This window comes from Hyla sarda, chromosome 4 (genome assembly GCF_029499605.1).
Source record: "Hyla sarda isolate aHylSar1 chromosome 4, aHylSar1.hap1, whole genome shotgun sequence".
Lineage (NCBI taxonomy): Eukaryota > Metazoa > Chordata > Amphibia > Anura > Hylidae > Hyla > Hyla sarda.
In genome coordinates, this window is record NC_079192.1 from 142,594,721 (window position 1) to 142,608,014 (window position 13,294).

The following is a 13,294-nucleotide window of genomic DNA, read 5'->3' on the forward strand; positions in this document are numbered from 1 at the left end:
GGGAGGGGGATCAGGGAAAGTTTAGTTGATGACAGGTACTCTATAAAAAAAAAATATCTCTTTCTTGTTTTCTTTTTTCTTTCTCTCTTCTCTCTTTCTCTCATATTTTGGATATTTATAAAGCTCCCATTTAGTGTCACGAGTTCTGATGTAAACTACCCTTTGTCACAAGATTAAGGGCAGTATAATGCAGGGTCACAATGGACACTTAGTTTGTTGAATATTAAACCTTTTCCTATGGTTATTCAGATCATATTTACATTATAAAATAACTTGTGCTGTCCTAGAACATTCTATTACCTCGCCTAGGCTGTGTACAACTCCATCTAATCCACATGTGACCTAGAAAATGACAGATCAGTTCTGTCTTTCACATTTACTTTTGTATAGTGGGAGAAAGGGAAAAAGAAAATGGGGTCATACTAATACGTGACTTATTTTGTTATGGGTATCAATTAGGGTACGTTCACACCTGCATATTTTCTGCTACAGATCTGCTGTAGCAGATTTTGCTACCCATTTGAAGTCAATGAGCAGCACATCTGCAGCAAAATATGCACATGTGAATGCACCCTTAGGCTGGAAAATAATATTTCTTTGGGTGTATTTTATCACATTCTATTTCAAAGTTGCTTACCCCCTTAGAGGGGGTCATAAGATTTTAGTTTTATTGATGGACACATCCATGTGAGGGCTTGTTTTTGTTATTTATGGAATATGGGTGGATGATGGAGGAGGGCATGTGGGCAACCATAGACAAGAATTCTATACTTCTACCTGCACATTAAAGGGGTACTCCGGTCAAAAACTTTTTTTTTTTTAAATCAACTGGTGCCAGAAAGTTAAACAGATTTGTTAATGACTTCTATTAAAAAATCTTAATCCTTCCTGTACTTATTAGCTGCTGAATACTACAGTGGAAATTCTTTTCCGTTTGAAACACAGAGCTGTCTGCTGACATCATGAGCACAGTGCTCTCTGCTGACATCGCTGTCCATTTTAGGAACTGTCCAGAGTAAAAGGAAATCCCCATAGCAAACATATGCTGTTCTGTACAGTTCCTAAAATGGACAGAGATGTCAGCAGAGAGCACTGTGCTCATGATGTCAGCAGATAGCTCTGTGTTTCAAAAAGAAAAGAATTTCCGCTGTAGTATTCAGCAGCTAATAAGTACAGGAAGGATTAAGATTTTTTAATAGAAGTAATTTACAAATTTGTTTAACTTTCTGGCTCCAGTTGATTTAAAAAAAATGTTTTTACCGGAGTACCCCTTTAATGTTATTTTGTAATGGAAATTTGTTTAACCCCTTAAGGACTGAGCATTTTTCCACTTTAGTTTTTTTTTTTCTTCTTACCTTTTAAAAATCATAACGCTTTTAATTTTCCACCTTCAGAGCCATATGAGGGCTGAGGGCTTGTTTTTTGCACCACCAATTTTACTTTGTAATGACATCAATCATTTAATCTCAAAACTTATGGCAAAACCAGAAAAAAAAAGTTGTGGGACAAAATAGGAAACGCTTTTGGGGGCTTCCGATTCTATGCAGTGAACTTTTTGGTAAAAATTACACCATATATTTATTCTGTAGGTTCATATGGTTACAATGATACCCAATATAGTTTTTTATTTTACTACTTTAACCCCTTAAGGACTCAGGGTTTTTCCGTTTTTGCACTTTCGTTTTTTTCTCCTTACCTTTTAAAAATCATAACCCTTTCAATTTTCCACCTAAAAATCCATATTATGGCTTACTTTTTTGCGTCGCCAATTCTACTTTGCAGTGACATTAGTCATTTTACCCAAAAATGCACGGCGAAACGGAAAAAAAAATCATTGTGCGACAAAATCGAAGAAAAAACGCCATTTTGTAAATTTTGGGGGCTTCCGTTTCTACGCAGTGCATATTTCGGTAAAAATTACACCTTATCATTATTCTGTAGGTCCATGCGGTTAAAATGATACCCTACTTATATAGGTTTGATTTTGTCGCACTTCTGGAAAAAATCATAACTACATGCAGGAAAATTTATACGTTTAAAAATGTCATCTTCTTACCCCTATAACTTTTTTATTTTTCCACGTACAGGGCGGTATGAGCACTCATTTTTTGCGCCGTGATCTGAAGTTTTTATCGGTATGATTTTTGTTTTGATCGGACTTTTTGATCACTTTTTATAAATTTTTTAATGGTATAAAAAGAGACCAAAATACGCTTTTTTGGACCGTGCGGTTTAATTAATGATATATTTTTATAGTTCGGACATTTACGCACGCGGCGATACCACATATGTTTATTTTATTTTATTTTTTACACTGTTTTATTTTTTTTATGGGAAAAGGGGGGTGATTCAAACTTTTATTAGGGAAGGGGTTAAATGACCTTTATTAACACTTTTTTTTTAACATTTTTTTTGCAGTGTTATAGGTCCTATAGGTTATAGGTCCATAGGTCCCTATAACACTGCACACACTGATCTTTTACACAGATCACAGGCGTGTATTAACACGCCTGTGATCAGTGTTATCGGCGCTTGACTGCTCCTGCCTGGATCTCAGGCACGGAGCAGTCATTCGCCGATCGGACACCGAGGAGGTAGGTAAGGGCCCTACCGGTGTCCGGTCAGCTGTTCGGAACGCCGCGATTTCACCGCAGCGGTCCCGAACAGCCCGACTGAGCAGCCGGGTCACTTTCGCTTTAGAAGCGGCGGTCAGCTTTGACCGCCGCTTCTAAAGGGTTAATACCGCACATCGCCGCGATCGGCGATGTGTGGTATTAGCCGCGGGTCCCGGCCGTTGATGAGCGCCGGGACCGACGCGATATGATGCGGGATCGCGGCGCGATCCCGCTTCATATCGCGGGAGCCGGCGCAGGACGTAAATATACGTCCTGCGTCGTTAAGGGGTTAAAAAAAATTATAACTGCGTGCACCAAAATTAGTATGTTTAAATTGTCCCATTCTCACCCCTATAACTTATGTATTTTTTCACATACGGGACGTTATGAGGCCTAATTTTTTTTGCCGTGATCTGAAGTTTTTATCAGTACCATAATTGTTTTGATCTGACTTTTTGATCACTTTTAATTCAAAGTGACCAAAAATACGCAATTTTGGACGTTGGAATTTTTTTTACGTGTACGCCATTGACCGTGCAGTTTAATTAGCATTATATTTTTATAGGTCGGTTATTTACACGCGGCAATACCACATGTTTATTTTTGTTTACATATGTGATTCAAGCTTTTATTTAGGAAGGGGTCAAATCACATTTATTAACTTTTTAATTTTTTTTTATTTTTTTACAATTTTTACAATTTGTTTTTTTTTTAGCCCCCCCATAGGAGACTATTACTTGGAAATCCTTTGATTACATATACTGATCAATGCTATGCCATAGCATAGCATTGATTAGTATTATCTGTGCTCGAATGCTCAAGCCTGGATCTCAGGCTTGGAGCAATCAAATGATGATCGGACAGCAGGAAGCAAGGTAAGGCGCCTCCCGCTGTCCTCTCAACTGTTCGGGATGCTGCAATTTCACTTCCCGAACATCTCCGCTGAGCTAACCGGCATTAATTTCTCCCATTTTAGACGCCGTGATCAACTTTGATCACGGCGTCTTAAGGGTTAATACTGGACATCAGCTTGATTGGCAATGTCCGGTATTAGCTGTGGGTCCTGGTTGCTGATAGCAACCGGGACCCAGCAGATACGAAGCGTTAAGGGGTTAATCCTATTTTGAAGGACCATTTATATACTTAAATAAGTGGATCTTATCCCCCCTTTAACATCTCTTCTCAAGATTAAATAAACTTACTTAAAACTGGTGTTAAAATGGTAATAAATGACAAAAGAAGGCATTCCAATTCAGAAGGGTTAGCTTTAAAGGGGTATTCCAGGAAAAAGCTTTTTTTCTTTTCTTTTTTTTTTTTTTTTTTAGATCAACTGGCTCCAGAAAGTTAAACATATTTGTAAATTATTACTTTCTCGATCGGGTCCATTGGGGGAAACAGAGACCGTGGGTATATGCTGCTGCCACTAGGAGGCTGACACTAGGCAACAAAAAGAAAGTCTGCCCCACCTGGCAGGATATACCCCGCCTACAGACTCTGAGCTAATCAGTTTTCGCCTGGTGTCTGTAGGAGGCAGACACAGGTCTCGCGTTCTCCAGACCTGGTCTTTTTATTTTCATATTTTTTAGTTTAGGGACGTGTATGTAGATTTTTTCCTCCCTTTTATTTCTCTTTTTAGGGGGGTGTTCAGGAGGATGGCGCAACCTGTTCCCCCATATGCTAAGAAGGGGTACAGACATAGTTATGTACGGTCATCCCCTTCTCGCCACTGGCCAGGCTCCTGGGGTTGAACCTTGGGTCCAGGTTAGGGATCGACCGATTATCGGTTTGGCTGATATTATCGGCCGATAATCACGATTTTGGGCATTATCGGTATCTGCAATTACCTTGCCGATAATCCGATAATGCACCGTGACCGCCGTCCCACCGCATCGTGTCGCACCCCCTACCGCCCCGGCCCCATTGCCTCCCCCATCCCCGGTTTTATAATTACCTGTTCCCGGGGTCAACGCTACTTCTGGCTCGTCCTGCGTTACGCAGTGACAGCTCAGGAGGACGCCACCGGAGCCAGATGTAGAGTGGGCCCCGGGAAGAGGTAATTATAAAATCGGGGATGGGGGAGGAAATGGGACCGGTGCGGTAGGGGGCGCGGTGCGGCGGTGGCGGTGATAGGACTCAGGACCCCCGGACAGGCAGGGGGAGAGAAGCGGGCGGCGGTCTATGGCACCGCAAAAGCCGCTGCAGTTCATTGATTTAAAGCGCCCGCTTTAAATCAATGATCTGCAGCGGTGTCGTGGGGGGATAAATAGCCGATAACTTATACCGGAATATCGGTATAAGTTATCGGCTATCGGCCCTAACCTCCACAGATTATCGGTATCAGCCCTAAAAAAACTATATCAGTCGATCCCTAGTCCAGGTCTCCCTGCTTACCCTGCTCGTCCCGCTGTCTCAGCTCAGCATGATACAGGTGTTTAATAGCTGGCTGAAGACTTCAGTAGGTAAGTTTTCCCAGGACAGGGTGAGTATTTTCAACCTCTGGAGTCCCCCTGTTTTTGGCCCACTCCTCTTTATTAATTTCTAGGGACAGTTCCTTCTCGGCCATCCTGAAGTCAGGGCCAGTCTCTGGAGCCAGTTTATTTCATATGGGGCATTTTGAGGACCTTATTGCGAAATTGACGTCACTGCCTGCTGTGGATACTCCGGTTTCCTGTCTGTTGAAATCGACTACTCTACCATTGGCAGATGCGGCATCCTTTAAGGACCCGGCGGACAAGAGGATTGAGAATCTGGCCAAGTTCGCCTTTGAAGCGGCCGGTTCATCCTTGCTTCCTGCTTTCGCTTCTGCTTGCGTGTCCAAAGCCCTTTCTGTCTGGGTTTCCTTGCTCCTTAACTCTCCAATTCTGGAGACTACTTGTGCTCTGCTTCCTGTCTGTAGGCGGGGTATATTCTGTCAGGAGGGGCCGACTTTCTTTTTGTTGTCTAGTGTCAGCCTCCTAGTGGCAGCAGCATATACCCACGGTCTGTGTCCTCCAATGGATCCTACGAGAAAGAGATTTTATGGTAAGCATAAAAATCTACTTAATTATCAGCTGCTAAAGTTGAGTTGTTCTTTTCTGTCTGGCAATAGTGCTCTCTGCTGACATCCCTACATGTCTCGGGAACTGCACAGAGTAGAAGTGGTTTGCTATGGTGATTTTTTTTTTTTCCCAGGATATTCCCTTTAACTTTTATAAATTAAAAAGTACTTAATGGGGTGGCGTGGCTTGCCACCGCTGAAGATGGCCGCCTAGAGGACTAGCTCCACAGCCTGTAATTTGCTTTGAATTAGTGGTGCCAGTTCACCTCTGATGAGGAAGAGTGCCTGACGCTGCAATCGGCCACCTGTCAGCCCGGCTCTCTCCAGCCCTACTTGGAGTATCTTGTGCCGCCTCCTCAGCCTCGTTGGGACCAGCATGGGTCCGTGGGGTCGGTGCGGCCCGGTTCTCCTCTCCTGTCTGCCGTCCTGGGGTACTCTTCGGAGGACCAGCGGACCGTTCGACTGCATCTGCCGCCTGCCACTCTCTCCTTGGAGCCTCTTAAAGGCTCTCTTCACCGGAAGCCTGGAAGTGCCGCCTTCTACCGCCGGAGCCTCAAACTCTCCACCTGCTGCTACCTGCTGACCCGGCTGTGCCCTCAGGCTTCCACCTCCCCTTGGTGTGGGCAGCCATCTTAGGCCGCATTGGTGAGGGGCCTCCATCACTCCCCCTGCTCCTCTCCTCCACTCTGCCTGGTGGAGGCCCTCAGCTCTACCTCTGCACCATCTGTGCTCTCTCCTGGGCCCACAGAGGACTGGACTGTGCCTCCCACCTCATCCTCAGGCCTACAGGATGAAGGTGTCCTAGGGTGGCCTGCTCCCCCTATAACCCGGCTCCTAAACCGCAAAGGGCCATGTCGGTCGCTAAAGACCAGGCGGGTCCCTCCCGGGGGGCCTCTCCTCAGGGTCCCTCCACAGACTCTAGGGCTCCTGCAACATGTCACTCGGGCTCGGCTGCCCCTCCTTGATACCCTTGCCTGGATACAGACCTTGACTGCTCCGAGGTGCCAGCCTCCTTCCCTCTATCACCGAATCTAAGCCAGCTCTTATCCCAGATTCCTACTAAGGAGGATTTTAAGGCCCTCATCTCTGAGGTGAAGGATACCTGCCATGCTGAAATCTCCACTCTTTGCCAGGATCTGCAGTGTTTCTGACCGGGTAGAGGGCTTGAAGGAGGCCCATGATTCTACTAGGTCCTATTTGGCCCAACTTCAGTCCACTATTGCGGCCCAGTCGGACTTTCTTAATGACCTGCACAGCCATGTGAAGGAACTGGACAATAGGGGCAGGTGTAACAACATTAGAGTCCATGGGCTCCTTGAGGCTATCCAGGCTGAGGATCTTCACCTCACATTGGAAGCCATCGTTAATATTATCCTGGGCGAACCATCTTCCTATAGCATAAAATTGGATCGTGCCCACTAGGCCCTGCGGCCTCAACCTACTAATGGTCCTCCTAGACACGTTATATACTGCGTGGCTGAGTTCCAATTCAAAGAACAGATTATGGCTAAAGTACGTTCACTTAAACACTTGGATTTTGATGGCGCCCCTATCCAGCTGTATCAAGATCTTTCCTAGATCACCTTACGCAAGAGACGGATGTTGCAGCCTTTACTATTTGTTCTACGCTCAGCTCAAATTCCTTACCGATGGTCCTTCCCATTTGCTCTCCAGGCCCGCCATGAGGGACACTCTGCAGTTCTACGCTGCTAAACTCGGCTTGTAGGTGCCCCAACTGGCAGACTGGGGTCTGACCCCCCCCCCCTTCTCCTCCCCTCCCCCCCCCCTGTGTGGCAGCCTGCGAAGGGAAAGCGTGCCCGCTCGAGACAGCAGTCCTCCCCGAGTCACCGGGTTGCTCAGTCTGACCCTCCTTGAGGGCTTATTTGGGACCGTAGTTGTATTCTTCACCAGTTTTTTGTGGGCCACTTTGGTTATTCACCTACCTCATTATAATTGGCTACTTCTTTTACTAAGTTAATGTGTTCACTTTTACTATTTTATGTTATTACTTGGTATAACTATGTATTAGGGCACCATTCTAGCCTTTGCTCTGAATTCTTGAATTTGTGTCGCTGAATGCTGACATTGTTCATCTTTAGGAGACTCACTTCGACAAGACGATCTCTTTTTAATTTCTTCACCATATGTATCCTTAGACTTTTCTGACTTCTTCAGATAGGAAGGTTTTGGGTTTGGCTATCTTGATCTCCAGGTCCTGTCCTCTCCAGGTTACTTCCTCCTATGCTGACCCCATGGGCCAGTTTCTTATAGTAGGTAGTTGGTAGACAGCTACTTCTTTGTAATGTATATGCCCGTAACTCCTCTCAGATACCTTACTACGTCGGGTAAGGTCTAAATATCCCCCCCCCCCTCTGCTTTCCTCTTTGGGGGGGATTTTAACCTTGTTTCTTACCCTCCATGGATCGCCACTCTGTAGTTGGTGCGTTGCCCTCACCCTCACAGTTGCGCCTGTCCTTGATTTTTCAATGCTTGCTGCGTTCCGCCTCATTGTATGACCCCTGGCACATCAATCACCCTACGGACCACTCTTTCAATTTTTATTCTCCCCCTCATAGACTCCACACTCGTATATTTTTTTTGTAACCTCCCCATGGTTCGAATGCTATCTGTCTTGCTGTCCTTTTCCACTTGTCCTCATCGCTGTCATTGGTGCCTCAATGAATTTTTGCTCAAATCTCCTTCTTCCTGGGAGTCAATTCAGGCGTGTATACTCAGTGTCCTCCCAGGCTATTCTCTGGAAAGCCCATAAATCTGTAGTCAGAGGCCATTGCATAGCCTTTGGTTCGTGTTTAGAATGTGATGCCCTGGCTCGCTCATGGGGACTGTGTTCTGCAATAGCTCGCTTAGAAGCCCTTTTACTGTCCTCTCCTTTTTTGGTGTTGAAGTGCTTGGTGGCTGCATGGTCTCAATTGGGGGGATCTAGCCCTACATAAGGTGGAATGCCAATTGCTGTATGCCAAGCAGCGCTTTTATGAAAGGGGTAATAAGGCCCACACTATGTTGGCGAGGTGCCTACAAGACTGTGTTGCTTCTCAGGCACCTACAGCTCTGAAGGACCCTTCTGGCACTCTCCATTACCACCCTGACACTATCTCTCGTTTGTTTTTTGACTACTACTCTAAACTATATTCCCTTCCTTCTCAACTCCCCTCAGACCCGGTGGAGCAGGATTAGACCCTTAACACTTTCCTTTCCCGCTTCAGCCTTCCGTCTCTCTCGGCATCTGACCGCGAGACTCTTAATGCTCCCATTACCCTTGAGGAGCTCTCGGAGGTCCTTAAGTCCCTCCCTACTGGACACTTCCCGGGTCCGGACCGTTTTACCTATCTGTACTATAAAACCTTTTCCTCTCTCCTTCTTCCTAGACTGGTCCCTCTCTTCAATTTCTTCATTGGGGGTGAGGGCATCCCGGAATCCTTTTTATACTCCTTAATTACTTTACTTCCCAAACCTGGGAAGGATCCCCACGATTGTTCCAGCTATAGTTCCATTGCCCTCCTCAACTCTGACCTGAAGCTGTTCTCCAAGGTCTTGGCGGAACCGCCTTTGCCTTTTTCTCCCCACTCTGGTTTATAAGGATCAGTGGAATTTATACCCCGCCGACAAGGTGGGGACAACGCGAGGAGGGTGGTGGGTCTTGTGGACTTGATCAATCGTCGCTCGGAGCAGGCCTTAATCCTTAGTCTGGATGCAGAAAAGGCCTTTGACAGGTTGGGTTGGCCGATCCTTTTCGCTACCCTTCAAAAATGGGGTATCTGGTAATTTACTGCATTTACTCCTCTCAAACTTCCTCATGCTTCTTCGCCCACTTTTCCTTTGTTTAATGGCTCTAGACAGGGATGTCCGCTTTCCCCCCTGATTTTTGCTTTATGCATTGAACCTCTGGCCGCGCTGATTTGGGGGGATCCAGACATCTCTCGGGTCTCTCTACATTATAGGGAATTTAAGATTTGTTTATTTGCTGATGATGTTCCACTCACTCTCACTAACCCTTTGCGCTCTCTACCTACCCTATATAGGATTCTTAATTCCTATGGTCTCGTGTCGGGCTATAAAGTGAATCTCTCTAAATCCGAGGCTTTACCTTTGAACCTTTTTTCCCCCTTTATCTTCTCTCCTGAGGGCTGACTATTCCTTTAAAAGGTCCACTTCTGCTATCAAATACTTGGGTGTGCTTCTTATATTATTCCTACCTTATATTCTCCCAACTTTCCTGTCCCCTTCTGTGACCTACGAGCCCTGATGGAGAAATGGAGGTCTCAATACATTCCCTTTTTCGGCCTTATTGCGGTTTTGGCGATGATTATCCTCCCTAAATTGCTCTATTTTTTTTTTAGACCCTGCCGGTTCGTGTCCTACTAGCTGCCCTTCGGTCATTCCAATCTGCTATTTTCCATTTTATATGGGATGCTAAATGCCACCGCCTTCCCATGTTGGTCATGCCGGCCAGCAGATACATGGAGGGTCTGGGAGTTCCTGATGTCACCAAATATTACTGGGCTGCTGATCTACTGCACCTAGTGGCCTGGTCCTCCTATCATGCATACAGTAAGTGGATGGAACTGGAGAAATGATGGTTGGCTCCGGTTCACCCCAGTATTCTTCTTTGGTCTTTGCCCCACCGCACCTCCCCACGTCCTCTCCTGGGCCCGATGTCATTTTCTCGCTTTGTGTGGGATTATTGTTCTAGATGGTTTAGGCTTTTTTCTTCCTTCTCTCCTCTACAGTCCTTTCTCTACCGTCCTGACTTTCTAGGGGGCTATTTTGCTGGGCAGATGTTGTAGACCCTCGTTCGCTTCTGTCCTTTCCTCAACTGACCTCCCGATGGGACCTCCCTTCCTCTGAGGAGACCCACTACAACCAGCTTTACCATGATTTCTCCTCTAAACAGAGGTCTCTGGTTGTTTCCTTCCCAAAAATGTTGAGCGGTTATGTAGGGGTGGGCCTCAGACAAATGGACTCCTCTCCAGTATTTATTCTGTTTTGCTTTCTCCCCCGGACGCCCCCCCCCCCCCCCCTCTGTTCTCACTGAGGAAGTGTTATAGTTACATTAAGGGCTTCCTCCCAATGGCTCATTGGGAGGAAGCTCTTAATGTAACTATAACACTTCCTCAGTGGCGGATAATTTGGGACCGGGCTTCCAAGCAATCTATATGCACAGCATACAGGGAGAACCCTATTCAAAATGGTGGAGTGGGTTTAGGCACTATCTTTCATATATTTTTATATCATTATATCATGCCCGGGTATCACTGCCTATTGGGGGATGGTACAGAGGCTCCTTCATTTTGGGTGTCCTGATTCCCCTAGATCCTTTGGTCTACCTTTTTGTTTCTGTCGAGCAGGGTCTTTCCAAAGAAGCCATTTAAGCTCTTTCTACATGTGGCCTTAGCCGCCAATACTCTTATTGCTAAACATTGGAAGCAGTCCCTTCCGCTGTTGGAAGATGCTCTGATGGCTAGGATCCGTCAGATTCGTTCAATGGAGTCTCTAATGGCCTCTCTCAATAATTATATTCCTGAGGTTGTATATGTTTGGGAACCTTGGGACAGATCTGTAGACAGTCAGCGCCCGTACTCCATTCCCGGTCGGTCATTCCTCTTACCTTCTCTCTGCTATTCTCTCTCTCTCTCTCCTTTTATTTTTCTCAGATTCCTTTTTTTTTTTTTTCAGATTTTCTATCTTTACCCTTCTTTTTCTCCCTCCTCCCCCTATCCCATATAAATCGGTTGCATTACTGTTCCTTTCCTTTATGGATTGGGTTTCCTAGACTTTTTGTCATTATTTCCCTGTGTGGGATTGCTTCCTTTTATTTGTATTTTTGCTGATTGTTTATGCCTTTGATTGTAGCTGCCCACAATATGTGTTGATTCATGTGATTCTTTTCCTTTATACTGTTATTGTATTCCCTGGTTTATCAAAAATTCCTTTTACAGTTGAAAAAAAAGAAAATACTTAATGAAATCTTCAAAAAGTTAATAAAAGATTGGTAAATCTAGGCCGGTGTGTCCAAGTCATCTTGTAACTTATGCACGTCCTCTATAGACTGTACCGTCCTACAAAGCTTGGTGTCATCTGCAAAGATAAAATGCAGTCTTCTGCACCTCCTCATAAAATAGCAAAAGGGTGTCACAAATTTATGTGCAGTCGCTTATTAACACAGAACATTGCAACTTTCAATGTGCTTTGCGCAAAAAATTTTAATCCAACGTGCAACTTTTTTACGCAAGTTGTCTGGTTTAAAGCATAGATAAATTACCTCATTATCTTTGACATTGAGGCCTCTAATTGTACAGTTAGATGATGTTATAGTTCCAGCTTGTTTATATTAAATAGATAGTATAGTTACTAAAATAAATAATCTTATATGGGTTGTGAAGTTAACTACAGACTAAGTCAATATTGGCGACCACTGTTGGCGGATTGTTTCCTATTGCCCCAAAATCAAAGCCAAAAGGACCCAGTAAGGTCATAATCTACCTTAAAATCAACTTCTATCCAGCTGTCTACAAAAGGGTCTTTCCAGGCATTTCCTTGCTGCTGGATAACACTAGGAAACCCCCCTTTAGTGCATTCTTAGAACATCTTCATAATCATCAGAATGGAGGGCATGACTTAGGGCTGGGCGGTATACCGGTTCATACCGAATACCGTTTTTTTTCCCCTCACGATATGAATTTTGCCCATACCGCAATACCGGTTGGGCCCCTCCCCCCCTCGAATGAGTGAATTATCCGCCGCAGTGCGCTGTCCCCACATCGGGGAACCAATCATATTTGACCCGCTAGCGCTATTCTGCTTCCCCCCATATGAATTATCAGCTGCGCTGTCCCAACATCATGTCGCCCGCGTGCGCTCCTCTGCTCATCCTCATACGATTTGCGGACCGCTAGTGCTAGAAATCTGTACTACAAATAACGCTGCAAAAATAAACAAAACAAACTTTAACTTCCCTTCCGAAGTGGTCCCTCCGCTGCGGTCCTGGGGATGGGAATGTCACAGAGCTGTCAGCCTATCACCGGCCGCAGCGATGTCCCGCCTCGGCTGCTGATAGGCTGAGCCCACTGTCATGTAATGAGCATACATGACAGCGTGCTCAGCCTATCACCGGCCGCAGCGATGTCCCGCCCTGGCCGATGATAGGCTGGCGGCTCTGTGACTTTCCCGTCCCAAGGAAACTGCAAGAGGACCACAGCGCAGGACAGTGAAGACGGTAGCAGAGCAACGGGGGAACGTAGGCAGGTTAGTTAAAGTTTATTTTGTTTATTTTTGCAGCTTGGGAAACGTTATTTGCAGTACAGATTTCTAGCGCTGCGGCCTGCAACTCATAGGAGGATGAGCACGCGGGTGACATGATGTGGGGACTGTGCAGCTGATAATTAATTGTGAGGGGGGGGTGTTGGGAGAGAAGCGGCGCCCAGGTCACATGGGGGGGGGGGAAATACTGTTAAATACTGTGAAACCGCCATCACTTAAAAAAAAATACTGCGATACACGTTTTTGCTCATACCGCCCAGCCCTAGCATGACTGTTTTGGTGTATCCTCATCAGAGACAAACATTGCTTTACTTGGACCCAATGACTACTTTCTTCGGACTCCCCAAAGATGCAGACTTGTTTT

The 13,294-nt window shown here is 45.5% G+C and overlaps 1 protein-coding gene across 3 annotated transcripts in view; it reads left to right on the top strand.

Annotated features, from left to right (window-relative positions):
• The window catches only part of DMXL2 (Dmx like 2), a 184,816-nt gene that overhangs the window by 118,712 nt on the left and 52,810 nt on the right, over positions 1 to 13,294 (top strand). The gene's annotated exons all lie outside the window — the stretch shown is intronic.